Source organism: Tachypleus tridentatus, unplaced genomic scaffold (assembly GCF_004210375.1).
Source record: "Tachypleus tridentatus isolate NWPU-2018 unplaced genomic scaffold, ASM421037v1 Hic_cluster_1, whole genome shotgun sequence".
NCBI classification, from domain to species: domain Eukaryota; kingdom Metazoa; phylum Arthropoda; class Merostomata; order Xiphosura; family Limulidae; genus Tachypleus; species Tachypleus tridentatus.
The window spans coordinates 30,584,872-30,612,674 of record NW_027467777.1 but is presented as its reverse complement, the minus strand read 5'-3'; the positions used below and the strand labels follow the sequence as shown (position 1 = coordinate 30,612,674).

Genomic DNA, 27,803 nt, shown 5'->3' with positions numbered 1-27,803 from the left:
CATTAACAAATTTAGTGAGAAGTCTCATCACATTACTGGTGATCATTAACACATCTAGTGAGAATCCTGATCACTTTTCTAGTGATCATTAACACATCTAGTGAGAAGACTCATAACCTTACTAGTGATCATTAACGCATCCAGTAAGTAGCCTCATCACCTTAATAATGATAATTAACACATCTCGTGAGAAGCCTCATCACCTTACTAGTGATCATTAACACATTTAGTGAGAATTCTCATCACGTTACTAGTGATCATTAACAAATTTAGTGAGAAGTCTCATCACCTTACTGGTGATCATTAACACATCTAGTGAAAATCCTCATCACTTTACTATTGATCATTAACACATCTAGTGAAAAGCCTCATCTCCTTACTAATGATCATTAACACATCTAGTGAGAAGCATCATCACCTTATAAGTGATCATTAACATATCTAGTGAGAATTCTCATCACGTTACAAGTGATCATTAACACATCTAGTGAGAATTCTCATCACCTTACTAGTGATCATTAACACATCTGGTGAGAAGCCTCATAACCTTACTAGTGATCATTAACACATCTCATCATATTGTGAGAATTCTCATCACCTTACTAGTGATCATTAACACATCTAGTGAGAAACCTCATCACCTCACTAGTGATCATTAACACATCTAGACAGAAGCCTCATCACCTTAGTAGTTATCATTAACACATCTAGTGAGAAGCCTCATCACCTTACTCCTGATCATTAACACATCTAGTGAGAAGCCTCATCACCTTACTCCTGATCATTAACACATCTACTGAGTATTCTCATCACGTTAGTAGTCATCATTAACACATCTAGTGAGAAGCCTCATCACCTTACTAGTGATCATTAACACATCTAGTGAGAAACCTCATCACCTTACTTGTGATCATTAACACATCTAGTGAGAAGCCTCATCACTTTACTAGTGATCATTAACAAATTTAGTGAGAAGTCTCATCACCTTACTGGTGATCATTAACACATCTAGTGAAAATCCTCATCACTTTACTATTGATCATTAACACATCTAGTGAAAAGCCTCATCACCTTACTAGTGATCATGAACACATCTAGTGAGAAGTCTCATCGTTTTATAAGTGATCATTAACATATCTAGTGAGGATTCTCATCACGTTATAAGTTATCATTAACACATCTAGTGAGAATTCTCATCACCTTACTAGTGATCATTAACACATCTAGTGAGAAGCCTCATCACTTTTCTAGTGATCATTAACACATCTAGTGAGAAGCCTCATCACTTTACTAGTGATAATTAACAAATTTAGTGAAAATCCTCTTCATTTTACTATTGATCATTAACACATCTAGTGAAAAGCCTCATCATATTGTGAGAAGACTCATCACCTTAATAGTGATCATTAACACATCTAGTGAGAAGCCTCATCACCTTACTAGTGATCATTAACACATCTAGTGAGAATTCTCATCACGTTACAAGTGATCATTAACACATCTAGTGAGAATTCTCATCACCTTACTAGTGATCATTAACACATCTAGTGAGAAGCCTCATTACCTTACTAGTTTTCATTAACACATCTAGTAAGAAGCCTCATCACCTTTCTAGTGATCATTAACACATCTAAGAGAAGCCTCATCACCTTACTACTGATCATTAACACATCTAGTGAGTATTCTCATCACGTTAGTAGTCATCATTAACACATCTAGTGAGAAGCCTCATCACCTTACTAGTGATCATTAACACAACTAGTGAGAAGCCTCATCACATTCTTAGTGATCATTAACACATCTAGTGAGAAACCTCATCACCTTACTTGTGATATTAACACATCTAGTGAGAAGCCTTATCACTTTACTAGTGATCATTAACACATCTAGTGAGAAGCCTCATAACCTTACTAGTGATCATTAATGCATCTAGTCAGAAGCCTCATCACCTTAATAGTGATAATTAACACATATTGTGAGAAGACTCATCACCTTAATAGTGATCATTAACACATCTAGTGAGAAGCCTCATCACCTTACTAGTGATCATTAACACATCTAGTGAGAAGCCTCATCACCTCACTAGTGATCATTAACACATCTAGTGAGAAGCCTCATCACCTTAATAGTGATGATTCACACATCTAGTGAGAAGCCTCATCACCTTACTCCTGATCATTAACACATCTACTGAGTATTCTCATCACGTTAGTAGTCATCATTAACACATCTAGTGAGAAGCCTCATCACCTTACTAGTGATCATTAACACATCTAGTGAGAAACCTCATCACCTTACTTGTGATCATTAACACATCTAGTGAAAATCCTCTTCACTTTACTATTGATCATTAACACATCTAGTGAAAAGCCTCATCACCTTATTAGTGATCATTAACACCTCTAGTGAGAAGCCTCATTACCTTATAAGTGATCATTAATATATCTAGTGAGAATTCTTATCACGTTACAAGTTATCATTAACACATCTAGTGAGAATTCTCATCACCTTACTAGTGATCATTAACACATCTAGTGAGAAGCCTCATCACCTTACTAGTGATCATTAATACATCTAGTGAGAATTCTCATCACCTTACTAGTGATCATTACCACATCTAGTGAGAAGCCTCATCACCTTTTAAGTGATCATTAACATATCTAGTGGAAATTCTCATCACGTTACAAGTTTTCATTAACACATCTAGTGAGTATTCTCATCACGTTAGTAGTCATAATTAACACATCTAGTGAGTATTCTCATCACGTTACTAGTCATCATTAACACATCTAGTGAGAAGCCTCATCACCTTACTAGTGATCATTAACACAACTAGTGAGAAACCTCATCACCTTACTTGTGATCATTAACACATCTAGTGAGAAGCCTCATCACTTTACTAGTGATCATTAACAAATTTAGTGAGAAGTTTCATCACCTTACTGGTGATCATTAACACATCTAGTGAGAATCCTGATCACTTTTCTAGTGATCATTAACACATCTAGTGAGAAGCCTCATAACCTTACTAGTGATCATTAACGCATCTAGTAAGAAGCCTCATCACCTTAATAGTGATAATTAACACATCTTGTGAGAAGCCTCATCACGTTACAAGTTATCATTAACACATCTAGTGAGAATTCTCATCACCTTACTAGTGATCATTAACACATCTAGTGAGAAGCCTCATCACCTTACTAGTGATCATTAACACATCTAGTGAGAAGCCTCATCACTTTACTAGTGATCATTAACAAATTTAGTGAGAAGTCTCATCACCTTACTGGTGATCATTAACACATCTAGTGAAAATCCTCATCACTTTACTATTGATCATTAACACATCTAGTGAAAAGCCTCATCACCTTACTAGTGATCATTAACACATCTAGTGAGAAGTCTCATCACTTTACTAGTGATAATTAACAAATTTAGTGAGAAGTCTCATCACCTTACTGGTGATCATTAACACATCTATTGAAAATCCTCTTCACTTTACTATTGATCATTAACACATCTTGTGAAAAGCCTCATCACCTTACTAGTGATCATTAACACATCTAGTGAGAAGCCTCATTACCTTATAAGTGATCATTAACATATCTAGTGAGAATTCTCATGACGTTACAAGTTATCATTAACACATCTAGTGAGAATTCTCATCACCTTACTAGTGATCATTAACACATCTAGTGAGAAGCCTCATCACCTTATAAGTGATCATTAACATATCTAGTGAAGATTCTCATCACGTTACAAGTTTTCATTAACACATCTAGTGAGTATTCTCATCACGTTAGTAGTCATAATTAACACATCTAGTGAGTATTCTCATCACGTTAGTAGTCATCATTAACACATCTAGTGAGAAGCCTCATCACCTTACTAGTGATCATTAACACATCTATTGTGAAACCTCATCACCTTACTTGTGATCATTAACACATCTAGTGAGAAGCCTCATCACTTTACTAGTGATCATTAACAAATTTAGTGAGAAGTTTCATCACCTTACTGGTGATCATTAACACATCTAGTGAGAATCCTGATCACTTTTCTAGTGATCATTAACACATCTAGTGAGAAGCCTCATAACCTTACTAGTGATCATTAACGCATCTAGTAAGAAGCCTCATTACCTTATAAGTGATCATTAACTTATCTAGTGAGAATTCTCATCACGTTACAAGTTATCATTAACACATCTAGTGAGAATTCTCATCACCTTACTTGTGATCATTAACACATCTAGTGAGAAGCCTCATCACCTTACTAGTGATCATTAACACATCTAGTGAGAAGCCTCATCACCTTACTAGTGATCATTAACACATCTAGTGAGAAGCTTCATCACCTTACTAGTGATCATTAACACATTTAGTAAAAAGTCTCATCACCTTAATAGTGATCATTAACACATCTCGTGAGAAACCTCATCACCTTTTTAGTGATCATTAACACATCTAGTGAGAAGCCTCATCACCTTACTAGTGATCATTAACACATCTATTGAGAAGCCTCATCACCTTACTATCGATCATTAACACATCTAGTGAAAATCCTCATCACCTTACTAGTGATCATTAACACATTTAGTAAGAAGCCTCATCACCTTACTAGTGATCATTAACACATCTTGTGAGAATTGTCATCACGTTACTAGTGATCATTAACACATCTAGTGAGAAGCCTCATCACTTTACTAGTGATCATTAACAAATTTAGTGAGAAGTCTCATTACCTTACTGGTGATCATTAACACATCTAGTGAAAATCCTCATCACTTTACTATTGATCATTAACACATCTAGTGAAAAGCCTCATCACCTTACTAGTGATCATTAACACATCTAGTGAGAATTCTCATCACGTTACAAGTGATCATTAACACATCTAGGGAGAATTGTCATCACTTTACTAGTGATCATTAACACATCTAGTGAGAAGCCTCATCACTTTACTAGTGATCATTAACAAATTTAGTGAGAAGTCTCATTACCTTACTGGTGATCATTAACACATCTAGTGAAAATCTTCATCACCTTACTAGTGATCATTAACACATTTAGTAAGAAGCCTCATCACCTTACTAGTGATCATTAACACATCTAGTGAGAATTGTCATCACGTTACTAGTGATCATTAACACATCTAGTGAGAAGCCTGATCACTTTACTAGTGATCATTACAAATTTAGTGAGAAGTCTCATTACCTTACTGGTGATCATTAACACATCTAGTGAAAATCCTCATCACCTTACTAGTGATCATTAACACATTTAGTAAGAAGCCTCATTACCTTACTAGTGATCATTAACACATCTAGTGAGAATTGTCATCACGTTACTAGTGATCATTAACACATCTAGTGAGAAGCCTCATCACTTTACTAGTGATCATTAACAAATTTAGTGAGAAGTCTCATTACCTTACTGGTGATCATTAACACATCTAGTGAAAATCCTCATCACTTTACTATTGATCATTAACACATCTAGTGAAAAGCCTCATCACCTTACTAGTGATCATTAACACATCTAGTGAGAAACCTCATCACCTTACTTGTGATCATTAACACATCTAGTGAGAAGCCTCATCACTTTACTAGTGATCATTAACAAATTTAGTGAGAAGTCTCATCACCTTACTAGTGATCATTAACACATCTAGTGAGAAGCCTCATCACTTTACTAGTGATCATTAACAACTTTAGTGAGAAGTCTCATTACCTTACTGGTGATCATTAACACATCTAGTGAAAATCCTCATCACTTTACTATTGATCATTAACACATCTAGTGAAAAGCCTCATCACCTTACTAGTGATCATTAACACATCTAGTGAGAATTCTCATCACGTTACAAGTGATCATTAACACATTTAGGGAGAATTGTCATCACTTTACTAGTGATCATTAACACATCTAGTGAGAAGCCTCATCACTTTACTAGTGATCATTAACAAATTTAGTGAGAAGTCTCATTACCATACTTGTGATCATTAACACATCTAGTGAAAATCCTCATCACCTTACTAGTGATCATTAACACATTTAGTAAGAAGCCTCATCACCTTACTAGTGATCATTAACACATCTAGTGAGAATTGTCATCACGTTACTAGTGATCATTAACACATCTAGTGAGAAGCCTCATCACTTTACTAGTGATCATTAACAAATTTAGTGAGAAGTCTCATCACCTTACTGGTGATCATTAACACATCTAGTGAGAATCCTGATCACTTTTCTAGTGATCATTAACACATCTAGTGAGAAGCCTCATAACCTTACTAGTGATCATTAACGCATCTAGTAAGAAGCCTCATCACCTTAATAGTGATAATTAACACATCTCGTGAGAAGCCTCATCACCTTACTAGTGTTCATTAACACATCTAGTGAGAAGCCTCATCACCTTACTAGTGATCATTAACACATCTGGTGATAATTCTCATCACGTTACTAGTGATCATTAACACATCTAGTGAGAAGCCTCATCACCTTAATAGTGATGATTCACACATCTAGTGAAAAGCCTCATCACCTTACTAGTGATCATTAACACATCTAATGAGAAGCCTGTTCACCTTACTAGTGATCATTAACACATCTAGTGAGAAGCCTCATCACTTTGCTAGTGATCATTAACAAATTTAGTGAGAAGTCTCATCACCTTACTGGTGATCATTAACACATCTAGTGAAAATTCTCATCACTTTACTATTGATCATTAACACATCTATTGAAAAGTTTCATCACCTTACTAGTGATCATTAACACATCTAGTGAGAAGCCTCATCACCTTATAAGTGATCATTAATATATCTAGTGATTATTCTCATCACCTTACTAGTGATCATTAATATATCTAGTGATTATTCTCATCACCTTACTAGTGATCATTAACACATCTAGTGAGAATTCTCATCACCTTATTAGTGATCATTAACACATCTAGTGAGAAGCCTCATCACCTTACTAGTGATCATTAACACATCTAGTGAGAAGCCTCATCACCTTACTAGTGATCATTAACACATCTCGTGAGAAGCCTCATCACCTTACTAGCGATCATTAACACATCTAGTGAAAATCCTCATCACCTTACTAGTGATCATTAACACATTTAGTAAGAAGCCTTATCACCTTTCTAGTGATCATTAACACATCTAGTGAGAAGCCTCATCACCTTACTACTGATCATTAAAACATGTAGTGAGAATTTTCATCACCTTACTAGTGATCATTAACACATCTAGTAAGAAGCCTCAACATCTTACTAGTGATCATTAACACATCTAGTGAGAAGCCTCATCACCTTACTAGTATCATTAACACATCTAGTGAGAAGCCTCATTATTTTACTAGTTATCATTAACACATCTAGTGAGAAGCCTCATCACCTTACTAGTGATCATTAACACATCTAGAGAGAAGCCTCATCACCTTACTAGTTATCATTAACACATCTAGTGAAAATTCTTATCGCCTTACTAGTGATCATTAACACATCTAGTGAGAAGCCTCATCACCTTACTAGTGATCATTAACACATCTAGTGAGTATTCTCATCACGTTACTAGTTATCAGTAACACATCTAATGAGAAGCCTCATCACCTTACTAGTGATCATTAACACATCTAGTGAAAATCCTCAAAACCTCACTGGTGATCATTAACACATCTAGTGAGAAGCCTCATCACCTTACTAGTGATCATTAACACATCTAGTGAGAAGCCTCATCACCTTACTTGTGATCATTAACATATCTAGTGAGAAGCCTCATTACCTTACTAGCGATCATTAACACATCTAGTGAGAATTGTCAATACGTTACTAGTGATCATTAACACATCTAGTGAGAAGCCTCATCACCTTACTAGTGATCATTAGCACATCTAGAGAGAAGCCTCATCACCTTAGTAGTTATCATTAACAAATCTAGTGAGAAGCCTCATCACCTTACTTGTGATCATTAACACATCTAGTGAGTATTCTCATCACGTTACTAGTCATCATTAACACATCTAGTGAGAATCCTCATCACCTTACTAGTGATCATTAACACATCTAGTGAAACCTCATCACCTTACTTGTGATCATTAACACATCTAGTGAGAAGCCTCATCACTTTACTTGTGATCATTAACAAATTTAGTGAGAAGTCTCATCACCTTGCTGGTGATCATTAACACATCTAGTGAAAATCCTCATCACTTTACTATTGATCATTAACACATCTATTGAAAAGCATCATCACCTTACTAGTGATCATTAACACATTTAGTAAGAAGCCTTATCACCTTACTAGTGATCATTAACACATCTAGTGAGAATTGTCATCACGTTACTAGTGATCATTAACATATCTAGTGAGAATTCTCATCACTTTACTAGTGATCATTAACACATCTAGTGAGAAGCCTCATCACCTTACTAGTGATCATTAACACATCTAGTGAGAATTCTCATCACCTTACTTGTGATCATTAACACATTTAGTGAGAAGCCTCATCACCTTACTAGTGATCATTAACACATCTAGTGAGAAGTCTCATCTCCTTACTAGTGATCATTAACACATCTAGTGAGAAGCCTCATCACCTTACTAGTGATCATTAACACATCTAGTGAAAATCCTTATCGCCTTACTAGTGATCATTAACACATCTAGTGAGAAGCCTCATCACCTTACTAGTGATCATTAACACATCTAGTGAGAGGCCTCATTACCTTACTAGCGATCATTAACACATCTAGTGAGCATTGTCATCACGTTACTAGTCATCATTAACACATCTAGTGAGAAGCCTCATCACCTTACTAGTGATCATTAACACATCTAGTGAAAATCCTCAAAACCTCACTGGTGATCATTAACACATATAGTGAGAAGCCTCATCACCTTACTAGTGATCATTAACACATCTAGTGAGAAGCCTCATCACCTTACTAGTGATCATTAACACATGTAGTGAGAATTTTCATCACCTTACTAGTGATCATTAACACATCTAGTAAGAAGCCTCAACATTTTACTAGTGATCATTAACACATCTAGTGAGATACCTCATCACCTTACTAGTATCATTAACACATCTAGTGAGAAGCCTCATTACCTTGCTAGTTATCATTAACACATCTAGTGAGAAGCCTCATCACCTTACTAGTGATCATTAACACATCTAGAGAGAAGCCTCATCACCTTACTAGTTATCATTAACACATCTAGTGAGAAGCCTCATCACCTTACTAGTGATCATTAACAGATCTAGTGAAAATCCTTATTGCCTTACTAGTGATCATTAACACATCTAGTGAGAAGCCTCATCACCTTACTAGTGATCATTAAAACATCTAGTGAGTATTCTCATCACCTTACTAGTCATCATTAACACATCTAGTGAGAAGTCTCATCACCTTACTAGTGATCATTAACACATCTAGTGAGTATTCTCATCACGTTATTAGTGATCATTAACACATCTAGTGAGAAGCCTCATCACCTTAGTAGTGATCATTAACACATCTAGTGATAATCCTTATCATCTTACTAGTGATCATTAACACATCTAGTGAGAAGCCTCATCATCTTACTACTGATAATAACACATCTACTGAGAAGCCTCATCCCCTTACTAGTGATCATTAACACATCTAGTGAAAAGCCTCATCACCTCACTAGTGATCATTAACACATCTAGTGAGAAGCCTCATCACTTTACTAGTGATCATTAACACATCCAGTGAGAAGCCTCATCACCTTAGTAGTGATCATTAACACATCTAGTGATAATCCTTATCATCTTACTAGTGATCATTAACACATCTAGTAAGAAGCCTCATCATCTTACTACTGATAATAACACATCTTGTGAGAATTCTCATCACCTTACTAGTGATCATTAACACATCTAGTGAGAATTCTCATCATCTTACTACTGATAATAACACATCTAGTGAGAATTCTCATCACCTTACTAGTGATCATTAACAGATCTAGTGAGAAGCCTCATCACCTTACTAGTGATCATTAACAGATCTAGTGAGAAGCCTCATCACCTTACTACTGATCATTAACACATCTAGTGAGAAGCCTCATCATTTTACTAGTGATCATTAACAGATGTGGTGAAAATCCTTATCGCCTTACTAGTATCATTAACACATCTAGTGAGAAGCCTCATTATTTTACTAGTTATCATTAACACATCTAGTGAGAAGCCTCATCACCTTACTAGTGATCATTAACACATCTAGAGAGAAGCCTCATCACCTTACTAGTTATCATTAACACATCTAGTGAAAATTCTTATCGCCTTACTAGTGATCATTAACACATCTAGTGAGAAGCCTCATCACCTTACTAGTGATCATTAACACATCTAGTGAGTATTCTCATCACGTTACTAGTTATCATTAACACATCTAGTAAGAAGCCTCAACATTTTACTAGTGATCATTAACACATCTAGTGAGATACCTCATCACCTTACTAGTATCATTAACACATCTAGTGAGAAGCCTCATTACCTTGTTAGTTATCATTAACACATCTAGTGAAAAGCCTCATCACCTTACTGGTGATCATTAACACATCTAGAGAGAAGCCTCATCACCTTACTAGTTATCATTAACACATCTAGTGAGAAGCCTCATCACCTTACTACTGATCATTAACACATCTAGTGAGAAGCCTCATCATTTTACTAGTGATCATTAACAGATGTGGTGAAAATCCTTATCGCCTTACTAGTGATCATTAACACATCTAGTGAGAAGCCTCATCACCTTACTAGTGATCATTAAAACATCTAGTGAGTATTCTCATCACCTTACTAGTCATCATTAACACATCTAGTGAGAAGTCTCATCACCTTACTAGTGATCATTAACACATTTAGTGAGTATTCTCATCACGTTACTAGTGATCATTAACACATCTAGTGAGAAGCCTCATCACCTTAGTAGTGATGATTCACACATCTACTGAAGCCTCATCCCTTACTAGTGATCATTAACACATCTAGTGAAAGCCTCATCACCTTACTAGTGATCATTAACACATCTAGTGAGAAGCCTCATCACTTTACTAGTGATCATTAACACATCCAGTGAGAAGCCTCATCACCTTAGTAGTGATCATTAACACATCTTGTGAGAATTCTCATCACCTTACTAGTGATCATTAACACATCTAGTGAGAATTCTCATCATCTTACTACTGATAATAACACATCTAGTGAGAATTCTCATCACCTTACTAGTGATCATTAACAGATCTAGTGAGAAGCCTCATCACCTTACTAGTGATCATTAACACATCTAGTGAAAATCCTCAAAACCTCACTGGTGATCATTAACACATCTAGTGAGAAGCCTCATCACTTTACTAGTGATCATTAACAACTTTAGTGAGAAGTCTCATTACCTTACTGGTGATCATTAACACATCTAGTGAAAAGCCTCATCACCTTACTAGTGATCATTAACACATCTAGTGAGAATTCTCATCACGTTACAAGTGATCATTAACACATTTAGGGAGAATTGTCATCACTTTACTAGTGATCATTAACACATCTAGTGAGAAGCCTCATCACTTTACTAGTGATCATTAACAAATTTAGTGAGAAGTCTCATTACCATACTTGTGATCATTAATACATCTAGTGAAAATCCTCATCACCTTACTAGTGATCATTAACACATTTAGTAAGAAGCCTCATCACCTTACTAGTGATCATTAACACATCTAGTGAGAATTGTCATCACGTTACTAGTGATCATTAACACATCTAGTGAGAAGCCTCATCACTTTACTAGTGATCATTAACAAATTTAGTGAGAAGTCTCATCACCTTACTGGTGATCATTAACACATCTAGTGAGAATCCTGATCACTTTTCTAGTGATCATTAACACATCTAGTGAGAAGCCTCATAACCTTACTAGTGATCATTAACGCATCTAGTAAGAAGCCTCATCACCTTAATAGTGATAATTAACACATCTCGTGAGAAGCCTCATCACCTTACTAGTGATCATTAACACATCTAGTGAGAAGCCTCATCACCTTACTAGTGATCATTAACACATCTGGTGATAATTCTCATCACGTTACTAGTGATCATTAACACATCTAGTGAAGCCTCATCACCTTAATAGTGATGATTCACACATCTAGTGAAAAGCCTCATCACCTTACTAGTGATCATTAACACATCTAGTGAGAAGCCTGTTCACCTTACTAGTGATCATTAACACATCTAGTGAGAAGCCTCATCACTTTGCTAGTGATCATTAACAAATTTAGTGAGAAGTCTCATCACCTTACTGGTGATCATTAACACATCTAGTGAAAATTCTCATCACTTTACTATTGATCATTAACACATCTATTGAAAAGTTTCATCACCTTACTAGTGATCATTAACACATCTAGTGAGAAGCCTCATCACCTTATAAGTGATCATTAATATATCTAGTGATTATTCTCATCACCTTACTAGTGATCATTAATATATCTAGTGATTATTCTCATCACCTTACTAGTGATCATTAACACATCTAGTGAGAATTCTCATCACCTTATTAGTGATCATTAACACATCTAGTGAGAAGCCTCATCACCTTACTTGTGATCATTAACACATCTAGTGAGAAGCCTCATCACCTTACTAGTGATCATTAACACATCTAGTGAGAAGCCTCATCACCTTACTAGTGATCATTAACACATCTAGTGAAAATCCTCATCACCTTACTAGTGATCATTAACACATTTAGTAAGAAGCCTCATCACCTTTCTAGTGATCATTAACACATCTAGTGAGAAGCCTCATCACCTTACTACTGATCATTAAAACATGTAGTGAGAATTTTCATCACCTTACTAGTGATCATTAACACATCTAGTAAGAAGCCTCAACATCTTACTAGTGATCATTAACACATCTAGTGAGAGACCTCATCACCTTACTAGTATCATTAACACATCTAGTGAGAAGCCTCATTATTTTACTAGTTATCATTAACACATCTAGTGAGAAGCCTCATCACCTTACTAGTGATCATTAACACATCTAGAGAGAAGCCTCATCACCTTACTAGTTATCATTAACACATCTAGTGAAAATCCTTATCGCCTTACTAGTGATCATTAACACATCTAGTGAGAAGCCTCATCACCTTACTAGTGATCATTAACACATCTAGTGAGTATTCTCATCACGTTACTAGTTATCAGTAACACATCTAATGAGAAGCCTCATCACCTTACTAGTGATCATTAACACATCTAGTGAAAATCCTCAAAACCTCACTGGTGATCATTAACACATCTAGTGAGAAGCCTCATCACCTTACTAGTGATCATTAACACATCTAGTGAGAAGCCTCATCACCTTACTTGTGATCATTAACACATCTAGTGAGAAGCCTCATTACCTTACTAGCGATCATTAACACATCTAGTGAGAATTGTCAATACGTTACTAGTGATCATTAACACATCTAGTGAGAAGCCTCATCACCTTACTACTGATCATTAACACATGTAGTGAGAAGCCTCATCACCTTACTAGTGATCATTAGCACATCTAGAGAGAAGCCTCATCACCTTAGTAGTTATCATTAACAAATCTAGTGAGAAGCCTCATCACCTTACTTGTGATCATTAACACATCTAGTGAGTATTCTCATCACGTTACTAGTCATCATTAACACATCTAGTGAGAATCCTCATCACCTTACTAGTGATCATTAACACATCTAGTGAGAAACCTCATCACCTTACTTGTGATCATTAACACATCTAGTGAGAAGCCTCATCACTTTACTTGTGATCATTAACAAATTTAGTGAGAAGTCTCATCACCTTGCTGGTGATCATTAACACATCTAGTGAAAATCCTCATCACTTTACTATTGATCATTAACACATCTATTGAAAAGCATCATCACCTTACTAGTGATCATTAACACATTTAGTGAGAAGCCTCATCACCTTACTAGTGATCATTAACACATCTAGTGAGAATTGTCATCACGTTACTAGTGATCATTAACATATCTAGTGAGAATTCTCATCACTTTACTAGTGATCATTAACACATCTAGTGAGAAGCCTCATCACCTTACTAGTGATCATTAACACATCTAGTGAGAATTCTCATCACCTTACTTGTGATCATTAACACATTTAGTGAGAAGCCTCATCACCTTACTAGTGATCATTAACACATCTAGTGAGAAGTCTCATCTCCTTACTAGTGATCATTAACACATCTAGTGAGAAGCCTCATCACCTTACTAGTGATCATTAACACATCTAGTGAAAATCCTTATCGCCTTACTAGTGATCATTAACACATCTAGTGAGAAGCCTCATCACCTTACTAGTGATCATTAACACATCTAGTGAGAGCCTCATCACCTTACTAGCGATCATTAACACATCTAGTGAAAATTGTCATCACGTTACTAGTCATCATTAACACATCTAGTGAGAAGCCTCATCACCTTACTAGTGATCATTAACACATCTAGTGAGAAGCCTCATCACCTTACTAGTGATCATTAACACATGTAGTGAGAATTTTCATCACCTTACTAGTGATCATTAACACATCTAGTAAGAAGCCTCAACATTTTACTAGTGATCATTAACACATCTAGTGAGATACCTCATCACCTTACTAGTATCATTAACACATCTAGTGAGAAGCCTCATTACCTTGCTAGTTATCATTAACACATCTAGTGAGAAGCCTCATCACCTTACTAGTGATCATTAACACATCTAGAGAGAAGCCTCATCACCTTACTAGTTATCATTAACACATCTAGTGAGAAGCCTCATCACCTTACTAGTGATCATTAACAGATCTAGTGAAAATCCTTATCGCCTTACTAGTGATCATTAACACATCTAGTGAGAAGCCTCATCACCTTACTAGTGATCATTAAAACATCTAGTGAGTATTCTCATCACCTTACTAGTCATCATTAACACATCTAGTGAGAAGTCTCATCACCTTACTAGTGATCATTAACACATCTAGTGAGTATTCTCATCACGTTATTAGTGATCATTAACACATCTAGTGAGAAGCCTCATCACCTTAGTAGTGATCATTAACACATCTAGTGATAATCCTTATCATCTTACTAGTGATCATTAACACATCTAGTGAGAAGCCTCATCATCTTACTACTGATAATAACACATCTACTGAGAAGCCTCATCCCCTTACTAGTGATCATTAACACATCTAGTGAAAAGCCTCATCACCTCACTAGTGATCATTAACACATCTAGTGAGAAGCCTCATCACTTTACTAGTGATCATTAACACATCCAGTGAGAAGCCTCATCACCTTAGTAGTGATCATTAACACATCTAGTGATAATCCTTATCATCTTACTAGTGATCATTAACACATCTAGTAAGAAGCCTCATCATCTTACTACTGATAATAACACATCTTGTGAGAATTCTCATCACCTTACTAGTGATCATTAACACATCTAGTGAGAATTCTCATCATCTTACTACTGATAATAACACATCTAGTGAGAATTCTCATCACCTTACTAGTGATCATTAACAGATCTAGTGAGAAGCCTCATCACCTTACTAGTGATCATTAACACATCTAGTGAAAATCCTCAAAACCTCACTGGTGATCATTAACACATATAGTGAGAAGCCTCATCACCTTACTAGTGATCATTAACACATCTAGTGAGAAGCCTCATCACCTTACTAGTGATCATTAACACATGTAGTGAGAATTTTCATCACCTTACTAGTGATCATTAACACATCTAGTAAGAAGCCTCAACATTTTACTAGTGATCATTAACACATCTAGTGAGATACCTCATCACCTTACTAGTATCATTAACACATCTAGTGAGAAGCCTCATTACCTTGTTAGTTATCATTAACACATCTAGTGAGAAGCCTCATCACCTTACTAGTGATCATTAACACATCTAGAGAGAAGCCTCATCACCTTACTAGTTATCATTAACACATCTAGTGAGAAGCCTCATCACCTTACTACTGATCATTAACACATCTAGTGAGAAGCCTCATCATTTTACTAGTGATCATTAACAGATGTGGTGAAAATCCTTATCGCCTTACTAGTGATCATTAACACATCTAGTGAGAAGCCTCATCACCTTACTAGTGATCATTAAAACATCTAGTGAGTATTCTCATCACCTTACTAGTCATCATTAACACATCTAGTGAGAAGTCTCATCACCTTACTAGTGATCATTAACACATTTAGTGAGTATTCTCATCACGTTACTAGTGATCATTAACACATCTAGTGAGAAGCCTCATCACCTTAGTAGTGATGATTCACACATCTACTGAGAAGCCTCATCCCCTTACTAGTGATCATTAACACATCTAGTGAAAAGCCTCATCACCTCACTAGTGATCATTAACACATCTAGTGAGAAGCCTCATCACTTTACTAGTGATCATTAACACATCCAGTGAGAAGCCTCATCACCTTAGTAGTGATCATTAACACATCTTGTGAGAATTCTCATCACCTTACTAGTGATCATTAACACATCTAGTGAGAATTCTCATCATCTTACTACTGATAATAACACATCTAGTGAGAATTCTCATCACCTTACTAGTGATCATTAACACATCTAGTAAGAAGCCTCATCACCTTACTAGTGATCATTGACACATCTGGTAAGAAGCCTCATCACCCCATTAGTATCGTATTCATTGATTACATTATGGGACGATTTTTCATACAATACAATTAATCTAGGTATATTTCTTCATGATATTAATTTAGGATATATATATATATACATAAATATTTGTTCATTACGTTGATATAGAATATATATTTATGTAGTTTTTCATGATATTAATTTAGAATATCTATATCTAGAAATATTCGTATGTTACGTTAATATAGAATATATATGCATTTGTTAATGATGCCCCTCATTGGCTCAGCGGTATGTCTGCGGACTCAGAACGTTAAAATCCGGGTTTCATACACGTGGTGTGCAGAGCACAGAGAGCCCATTGTGTAGCTTTGTGCCTAATTCAAAACAAATTTGTTAATGATATTAATTAATAACATATTTGTTCATTACTTGGTATTAATTTGTAAACCTTTTTCTTCCTAATATTATTGTAGAATATATCTCGTAATATTTGTTCGTGATATCAACATATAATATTCCTAATATTATTGTAGAATATATCTCGTAATATTTGTTCGTGATATCAACATATAATATTCCTAATATTATTGTAGAATATATCTAGTAATATTTGTTCGTGATATCAACATATAATATATTTGTAGAGACATTTCCTCGTGAACAATATATTCATAATGTGAACAATATTTTCATAATGTGAACAATATATTGATAATGTGAACAATATATTCTTAATGTTAACAATATATTCTTAATGTTAACAATATTTTCATAATGTGAACAATATATTGATAATGTGTAATATATTGATAATGTGAACAATATTTTCATAATGTGAACAATATATTGATAATGTGAATAGTATATTGATAATGTGAACAATATATTCATAATGTGAACAATATATTCATAATGTGAACAATATATTCATAATGTGAACAATATTTTCATAATGTGAACAATATATTGATAATGTGAACAATATATTGATAATGTGAACAATATATTGATAATGTGAACAATATTTTCATAATGTGAACAATATATTGATAATGTGAATAGTATATTGATAATGTGAATAGTATATTCATAATGTGAACAATATATTCATAATGTGAACAATATATTGATAATGTGAACAATATATTCATAATGTGAACAATATTTTCCTAATGTGAACAATATATTGATAATGGGGAATTCGAAATTTAGTTATGAACGTGAACATTCATCATTTAATATTCAAGTACGAACATTTTGGAATAACTTGTTCCTCCTACAGCGAAGTATGAAAAGTATATTACTTCAATTATATTGTAATATAACATAATCATTAGTTTATTTAGTGAATTACGCATGAAATTTAGAACTATTTTACGTCTAACGAGATTTATGAATCATTTAGGTTTGAGCAGTCTTTAGCTGCAAGTAGACTTTATTTAATATAGTTTTGTTTTTGAATTTCGCACAAAGCTACTTGAAGGCTATCTGTGCTAGCCGTCCCTAATATAGCAGTGTGAGACTAGAGGGAAGGCAACTAGTCATCACCACCCACTGCCAACTCTTGGGCTACTCTTTTAACAACGAATAGTGGGATTGACCGTAACATTATAATGCCCCCACGGCTGAAAGTGCAAGCATGTTTGGCGCGACGGGGATGCGAACCTGTGACCCCCAAATTACGAGTCGCACGCCTTAACACGCTTGGCCATGCCGGGCCAAATTTAATATATAGTTTAAGGTCTGTAGAACCGGTGGGGATGATAGATAAATTGATAAATGAGATATTAATGTAGACATATATAAATAAATATGTTTTCATAATGTTAATATAGGATACATATCTTGAAATATTTGTGAATAATATTTATGTAATACATAAATCTAGAAACATTTCTTCGTTTGATATTTCTAAAAACGATTCATCAAGAAATTTATGTAAAATAAATATTCAGACTTTTGTTGTTTATTTCAAGGAATATACAAACATATGCTTGGAGATAAGCGTTATGGCCTTACAGTCAATCTCCTAGCAACAAAGGTCATGCCAGCTCTTATTCCAGTAACTGTCAGTCCAGGACTTAAGTTGGATCAGGTAACTAACTAATTCTCATACCGGTGGTAGATAGTCCAGGACTTAAATAAGGTAATTATTTATAACAAATAATCAATATATATATATAGATCTTTGTGAATAAAATAAACTTTCGTGCTAACTACAAAGTGACCTTACGAAAATATCATCAATAATAATCGATTTGTTTGTTAATAGTTTTAAACATTCATCTCTGAAAACTGAAGTTTCTCCAAGTGATTATTTGTAGTTTCGATTCAGAAGTTCTAACGACATATTAACTGATGTATTAAACTAACGACAAATTAACTGATGTGTTAAAGGGGAACATTGTGAAAGAGAACATTTTTTACTCTTTATCATACATTAATAACAAAGTGTCATTTTGGTCTATGGATTTAATGCTGTGGACCTGATAATTTTATGGAAAAAACTGAAATAAAAACAGTTTTTTAAATCAGTGTGTTTAAATATTTCTTGTAATGCCCTCCATTTCTAAGACTTGTGTAAGGGGTGCAGACACGAAACCGCATTTCTCCGAGTGCATTCTGATGAACAGTACAAACGAAATCAACCTCTTTTCATGGTAGATCTTAGAGAAACTCCTTTGTTCTTCTCCAGTTTACAACACTCGTAGAACTATTACAAGAGATGTTGGATCATGTCAGCAAAAGCCAGAAAAATAAGATAAAACTAGAGAAACTTACAACACCATCCATAGAAGAGTAAGTTTTTGGTTAAACATAACAAAATAATATTACTCCTTTTAAATTGAATTTGTTCGTAAGCCTTCCTACTATCGTTTTCAAATTAGTTGAGAGCGTTTCTGTTCTTAAACCCACTGCCATGTTTTAATGTAGTTAATAGTGTTTCTGTTTTTAAGCCTTACTGTTATGTTTTAATGTAGTTAATAGTGTTTCTGTTTTTAAGCCTTACTTCAATGTTTTTAGTGTAGTTAAGTGTTCCTGTTTTTAAGCCTTACTTCCATGTTTTTAATGTAGTTAATAGTGTTTCTGTTTTTAAGCCTTACTGTAATGTTTTTAATGTAGCTAATAGTGTTTCTGCTTTTAAGCCTTACTTTCATGTTTTAATGTAGTTAATAGTGTTTCTGTTCTTAAGCCTTACTGTCATGTTTTTAATATAGTTAATAGTGTTTCTGTTTTTAAGCCTTACTATTATGTTTTCAATGTAGTTAATAGTGTTTATATTCTTAAGCCATACTTCCATGTTTTTACTGTAGTTAATAGTGTTTCTGTTTTTAAGCCTTACTTCCATGTTTTTAATGTAGTTAATAGTGTTTGTTTTTAAGCCTTACTGTCATGTTTTAATGTAGTTGAAGCTGGTTCTGTTCTTAAGTCTTCTGTCATGATTTAATGTAGCTAATAGTGTTTCTGTTTTTTAAGCCTTACTTCCATGTTTTTAATGTAGTTAATAGTGTTTCTGTTCTTAAGCCTTACTGTCATGTTTTTAATATAGTTAATAGTGTTTCTGTTTTTAAGCCTTACTGTTATGTTTTTAATGTAGTTAATAGTGTTTATATTCTTAAGCCATACTTCCATGTTTTTACTGTAGTTAATAGTGTTTCTGTTCTTAAGCCTTCTGTCAAGATTTAATGTAGCTAATAGTGTTTCTGTTCTTAAGCCTTACTGTTATGTTTTTAATGTAGTTAATAGTGTTTCTGTTCTTAACCCTTCTGCCATGATTTAATGTAGTTAATAGTGTTTCTGTTCTTAAGCCTTACTGTCATGTTTTAATGTAGTTAATACTGTTTCTGTTCTTAAGCCTTACTGTCATGTTTTTAATGTAGTTGAAGCTGTTTCTGTTCTTAAACCTTACTGCCATGTGTTTAATGTAGTTAATACAGTTTCTGTTCTTAAGCCTTACTTCCATCGTTTTTCACGCAGCTAACAATATTTGTAGTTCCCACCTGTACTTTCACCGTTTCTAAAACAGTCGAGAATGTTATCTTTGTTTGCCATTATATTGAACGTTTATGTTCTTCAGTTTTACAGTCCACACTTTAAAAAAGTATTGAAAATATTGTGTAGAAAACGATATATCTCTTTATTTGATGGTCATATCTTTCTCACATCAACGATTATTCGTATCTGTCACAATAAATATAGCTTTAAAATTAATCACAGTAATGTTTTCACACTTATATTTGTACACGAATCAAATTAAAAATATCTGTAATACTTAGAAACCCATCAAACCATCTAGTCGACCAGAACATTGGTTACCCTCAACGTCCTCCTTCAGTCGTCCAGAACATTGGTTACCCTCAACGACCTCCTTCTCTACGATTAGATTCCAGACGAACTTCCATGAGCATGGAAGACGTAATACAGGAAGCTTTAACAATTCAAGTGAGTAAATAGAATTTCGTCTTAAGTAATTTTTATAGCCATAGCTGCTTTATGAAGCACTCTTCGCTAACATACGTCCGTCAGTAAAACAGATGTGTAACAACGAGTTGTGTATCACTAACAATAACCTGATCTTTCCATGCCCTCGACATGATTTCGAACCTGTATCAGCTCATTTTCTCTCGGTACCCTAACTCCATGATTCTTTATTTTGCTTCTAACTTAAATGTTGTATGTTGTCTTTATAGGTTCAAAGGTTTATTGTTCTCGTGATCTGAATTTTTTTCAAATTAATTCACAAGACGTCGGTTTATTGATTGAAAACAATTACATATTTTTATTGGATTAGACGTCTGAAAATTTTCCGTTCGGATCGTCGTGCGAATGAAGATTGCGAAATGTTTCTCCTTTATTTTTGTGCTATCCATTCATTACTGTTTCATAAACATGATTTTAGGCCTAACCATTTTATAAAGACATGATTATTGGGTCCTAACCGTATAACAAAAAACATGGTTATTAAGCGTTAACTGCATTACAAAAACCTGGTATTTAGATCTAACCGCATTACAAAAGCGTAATGTTTAGTCCCTAACCGCTTTACAAAAACATGATTTTTAGGCCTAACTACATGAAATAACTAGAAAATATTAAAGTTGTGTAAAGTTTGTTACTCCTTGTGTATCAAGGTCTTATCTCAATGTACGTGAACAGGACTATAGGTCTTTGATACTTTGGTGTCAAAATGTGTTAAACAAAATGATAGAGGTATGTGTGTGTACGGTCAAAAAACATTTGTTTGTCTGTTTGTTTTTAAATGGGAAACATTTTGTTTTAATTATCCAAGAAATAGCCAGATTCTTAAATGTTGACATTGTATTAAACCCAGAACGTAGGTTTTGAAAACGTCTAATACGAGATTTGTCAGATATGACGAACGTAATGTTCCGTAGAAGTAGGCGTGGCCAAGAATTAGCGTGCTTAGGTAGTAAATCCGAGAGCACGTGGTCCCTAGGTTTGCTTCAGAAACGTGCTTCACAGTGGACCGTGGACCATCTCAACATTGCTACAATGAAGTAAAAAAAGATCACGTGCTAGGCAAAATAAACGTTGCTATGCAACCAAGTTCTCGTGAAAACTTGTCTGAAGAATAAATACATTTGCCTCATGCACGTGAAGTGAACGCTGCACAAATCTACGAAAGTCCGTTTGACTTTAAGAAAAGTTTTGTCTGGTTGATTTATGACAGTAAAGTGTCCACAATGCTTGAAAAATCCCAGATGCAACAAAAATCTATTAGTTTATCCTGTTTAGTGCCGTAGACGAGATAACTCGTCCAAGCCGATCGGTAACACAGCGCCACGAACGAGTTAATTCGTTCTCAATAATACCTAACTTCAACGCTAGATGTCAGCACCATACATGCATTTGACCTACTGACAAATTGTTTCACTTTCGATCCAAAATGGCGTCACGAAAGAAGTTACAAAATGAAGAAGCATAAGAATTGTATTGTAGCAACTGAAATACTTGGTAGTCAACAGGTCGAGCACATAACTTACATACAGGTCCAACATTAATGAAACGCATTCTCGACCTCGTTGTATTCGATTATTTATTGCGGTTTCCTTTGGTTTTTCTTCTAAGAAAGATGGATCGACACTGCCATGATGGAAAATGGAAAGAAAAAAAATTAAAACTATAACATCGTAAGTTTTCCTTTTATTGTAATTCGTTTTCCATTTGAGAAACTTCAAACGAAGTTTATTTTGTTTGTCAGTTATTAGATGTAAGAACTACCACAAACTATTTTATAGAACTACACCAATAACGTTAACACCTAGATTAAAACTAAATAATTAACGTTAACACTTGGATTGTTTCCATTGGTTACTATTCCAACCAATAGTGATACATTTAGATACACAATGTTTTTTATATCGATGTTATGTTTCTCAGCTACGTCATCTCCAGATTCTAACCTGCTGCGTGTTCAAGCAGCGTTGCCAGGACGACGGCACTCGGACAACACCATTCAACCACCGAGAATTTTAGTAGCGCCCTCTAGCCCAGAAAGTCATTTGTCTCGTGGTCCCAGCGCTGGAAACTTACAAACGAGGCGTCACTCTAGTGCTAACACACAGGACATCAACCTTACTTTCACAACGCCCAAGGTGGGTAAATCGGGAACTGTTAATGTATCTCAGAACGTCGGATATTAACACTTGTACTAATAAAACAGAAAACAATATTTCGACCTTCCTAGGTCATCTTCAGATTAAAAGGAGAAACTGTTAAATTATCAGTTGTTAGTTAAGGTAAGTAGAAACTGACCAATAAGAAGCTATTAAGTTTGATTTGTTTGTGAAATTGGCCAATGAGAAGCGGCTGACATGTAGTTCAACTATAACTGGCCAATAAGAAGAGCTCAGTTTTATGTGCTCGTGGAATTGGCCACTGAGAAGCAGCTTTGTTTGAAATCCATATCACTATTTAATTGGTTCTTAAAATCAGTGGCACAAAGCGATTGGTTCCGGAAATCCGTGCAACTCTTTAATTGGTTCCGTATCTGAATTATAGCGTGAACTCATAGCAATCTGGAGCAACTGTGGTTTTAGAAGGGTGCAATATATGTATATTACTTTGTATTATTTTACTTAAGTTTGGTTGTCTTGTTTCACCTCTTTGAATATAACCACTATTTCTCTGACTTATTTCCCAGACACTAACGACTTTAGGAGTAGACCACCTGACAACAACTAGTCAAGGTGGCAGACGATACTCGGCCACAGCCCTCTATGAAAGTGTTGGAGGAGGAGTGACCTCTGCGGGGTCATCAACTAGCCTGCTGAAACAGATCGGATCGGGTGTTGTAAGTACCACCCACACTTTAAACTCTGAAGTACCAGACAAACTACTTATTAATTAGTACAGAATGTAACCATGTCGTTTTAAACTCCGAAGTACCAGACAAACTATTTATTAATTAGTACAGAATGTAACCATGTCGTTTTAAACTCCGAAGTACCAGACAAACTATTTATTAATTAGTACAGAATGTAACCATGTCGTTTTAAACTCCGAAGTACCAGACAAACTATTTATTAATTAGTACAGAATGTAACCATGTCGTTTTAAACTCCGAAGTACCAGACAAACTATTTATTAATTAGTACAGAATGTAACCATGTCGTTTTAAACTCCGAAGTACCAGACAAACTATTTATTAAGTAGTACAGAATGTAACCATGTCGTTTTAAACTCCGAAGTACCAGACAAACTATTTATTAATTAGTACAGAATGTAACCATGTCGTTTTAAACTCCGAAGTACCAGACAAACTATTTATTAAGTAGTACAGAATGTAACCATGTCGTTTTAAACTCTGAAGTACCAGACAAACTATTTATTAATTAGTACAGAATGTAACCATGTCGTTTTAAACTCCGAAGTACCAGACAAACTATTTATTAATTAGTACAGAATGTAACCATGTCGTTTTAAACTCCGAAGTACCAGACAAACTATTTATTAAGTAGTACAGAATGTAACCATGTCGTTTTAAACTCCGAAGTACCAGACAAACTATTTATTAATTGGTACAGAATGTAACCATGTCGTTTTAAACTCCGAAGTACCAGACAAACTATTTATTAATTGGTACAGAATGTAACCATGTCGTTTTAAACTCCGAAGTACCAGACAAACTATTTATTAAGTGGTACAGAATGTAACCATGTCGTTTTAAACTCCGAAGTACCAGACAAACTATTTATTAATTGGTACAGAATGTAACCATGTCGTTTTAAACTCTGAAGTACCAGACAAACTATTTATTAAGTAGTACAGAATGTAACCATGTCGTTTTAAACTCTGAAGTACCAGACAAACTATTTATTAAGTAGTACAGAATGTAACCATGTCGTTTTAAACTCTGAAGTGCCAGACAAACTATTTATTAATTAGTACAGAATGTAACCATGTCGTTTTAAACTCCGAAGTGCCAGACAAACTATTTATTAAGTAGTACAGAATGTAACCATGTCGTTTTAAACTCTGAAGTGCCAGACAAACTACTTATTAATTAGTACAGAATGTAACCATGTCGTTTTAAACTCTGAAGTACCAGACAAACTATTTATTAACTAGTACAGAATGTAACCATGTCGTTTTAAACTCTGAAGTACCAGACAAACTATTTATTAATTAGTACAGAATGTAACCATGTCGTTTTAAACTCTGAAGTACCAGACAAACTATTTATTAATTAGTACAGAATGTAACCATGTCGTTTTAAACTCTGAAGTACCAGACAAACTATTTATTAACTAGTACAGAATGTAACCATGTCGTTTTAAACTCTGAAGTACCAGACAAACTATTTATTAATTAGTACAGAATGTAACCATGTCGTTTTAAACTCTGAAGTACCAGACAAACTATTTATTAACTAGTACAGAATGTAACCATGTCGTTTTAAACTCTGAAGTACCAGACAAACTATTTATTAACTAGTACAGAATGTAACCATGTCGTTTTAAACTCTGAAGTACCAGACAAACTATTTATTAACTAGTACAGAATGTAACCATGTCGTTTTAAACTCTGAAGTACCATACAAACTATTTATTAATTAGTACAGAATGTAACCATGTCGTTTTAAACTCTGAAGTACCAGACAAACTATTTATTAACTAGTACAGAATGTAACCATGTCGTTTTAAACTCTGAAGTACCAGACAAACTATTTATTAATTAGTACAGAATGTAACCATGTCGTTTTAAACTCTGAAGTACCAGACAAACTATTTATTAACTAGTACAGAATGTAACCATGTCGTTTTAAACTCTGAAGTACCAGACAAACTATTTATTAACTAGTACAGAATGTAACCATGTCGTTTTAAACTCTGAAGTACCAGACAAACTATTTATTAACTAGTACAGAATGTAACCATGTCGTTTTAAACTCTGAAGTACCATACAAACTATTTATTAACTAGTACAGAATGTAACCATGTCGTTTTAAACTCTGAAGTACCATACAAACTATTTATTAACTAGTACAGAATGTCATATTAACTCAAACTACACTCCACCAACAATAACGTTCTAGATCCTTCTAATGGTTTCGGTTTTATAAAGGAGTTCATTGCCAAAATAAATATTCTACAACCAAATTAATTGAATGTAACCATGTCGTTTTAAACTCTGAGTACCATACAAAAAAAAGTGCATATTTTATTAATTTTAAATATTCTACAACCAAATTAATCTTCTAAAAGTGCATATTTTATTAATTTTAAATATTCTACAACCAAATTAATCACTAAAAAAGTGCATATTTTATTAATTTTAAATATTCTACAACCAAATTAATCACTAAAAGTGCATATTTTATTAATTTTAAATATTCTACAACCAAACTCATTGTTCTTTTCAATTCCTCTTAACAGTATCACCTGTTTTCCAGTAAATGAAAACGAAAATGCGAAGTCACTGCTGGTCCACGTAGATAAAAGACAGCTTAAACTCATCCTAACGTATCGTTTATTTCCTTCGTCTGACAAATTCAATATATAATACAAAATATGAACATTTTCTGATAGTCGTATGTTCCCTAGATTCGGAACTTTCCCAGCTGGTGTCAAACATTATGTGGATAACGAAAAGCTAACAGTATACAAATATGAACAAACAAAACTTGACAGTTGAACTATTTTCACTGTTTGTTTTACATATCCATTGTCTTACTACTATTAGTCTAATGTTAACTGTGTTTCTTTTCCAAGTCGCTTCTATTGTCCTGGTGTGAATTGTGTTTATTTTCTAAATCACCACTGTCCTAGTGTGAATTGTGTTTATTTTCTGAATCACTTCTCTTGTCCTAGTGTGAATTGTGTTTATTTTCTAAATCACTTCTCTTGTCCGAGTGTGAATTGTGTTTATTTTCTAAATCACCACTGTCCTAGTGTGAATTGTGTTTATTTTCTGAATCACTTCTTTTGTCCTAGTGTGAATTGTGTTTATTTTCTAAATCACTACTGTCCTAGTGTGAATTGTGTTTATTTTCCAAGTCACTTCTCTTGTCCTGGTGTGAATTGTGTTTATTTTCTGAATCACTTCTCTTGTCCGAGTGTGAATTGTGTTTATTTTCTAAATCACTACTGTCCTAGTGTGAATTGTGTTTATTTTCCAAGTCACTTCTCTTGTCGTGGTGTGAATTGTGTTTATTTTATAAATCACTATTGTCCTAGTGTGAATTGTGTTTATTTTATAAATCACTACTGTCCTAGTGTGAATTGTGTTTGTTTTCTAAATCACTACTGTCCTAGTGTGAATTGTGTTTATTTTATAAATCACTACTGTCCTAGTGTGAATTGTGTTTATTTTATAAATCACTACTGTCCTAGTGTGAATTGTGTTTATTTTCTAAATCACTACTGTCCTAGTGTGAATTGTGTTTATTTTCCAAGTCACTTCTCTTGTCGTGGTGTGAATTGTGTTTATTTTCTAAATCACTACTGTCCTAGTGTGAATTGTGTTTCTTTTCTAAATCACTACTGTCCTAGTGTGAATTGTGTTTATTTTCTAAATCACTACTGTCCTAGTGTGAATTGTGTTTATT

General features: G+C 34.4%; 1 pseudogene across 1 annotated transcript in view; it reads left to right on the top strand.

Moving 5' to 3' along the window:
- Positions 1-27,146, top strand: part of LOC143241745 (SCY1-like protein 2) — an 80,069-nt pseudogene extending 52,923 nt beyond the window's left edge. The window contains exons 12-18 of the transcript XR_013022265.1: positions 18,709-18,827; positions 19,428-19,531; positions 21,010-21,175; positions 21,424-21,431; positions 23,085-23,349; positions 23,898-24,047; positions 26,632-27,146. The product of XR_013022265.1 is annotated as an SCY1-like protein 2 (transcript). The remainder of the gene's footprint in view (positions 1-18,708; positions 18,828-19,427; positions 19,532-21,009; positions 21,176-21,423; positions 21,432-23,084; positions 23,350-23,897; positions 24,048-26,631) is intronic.
- Positions 27,147-27,803: the final 657 nt, after the last annotated feature.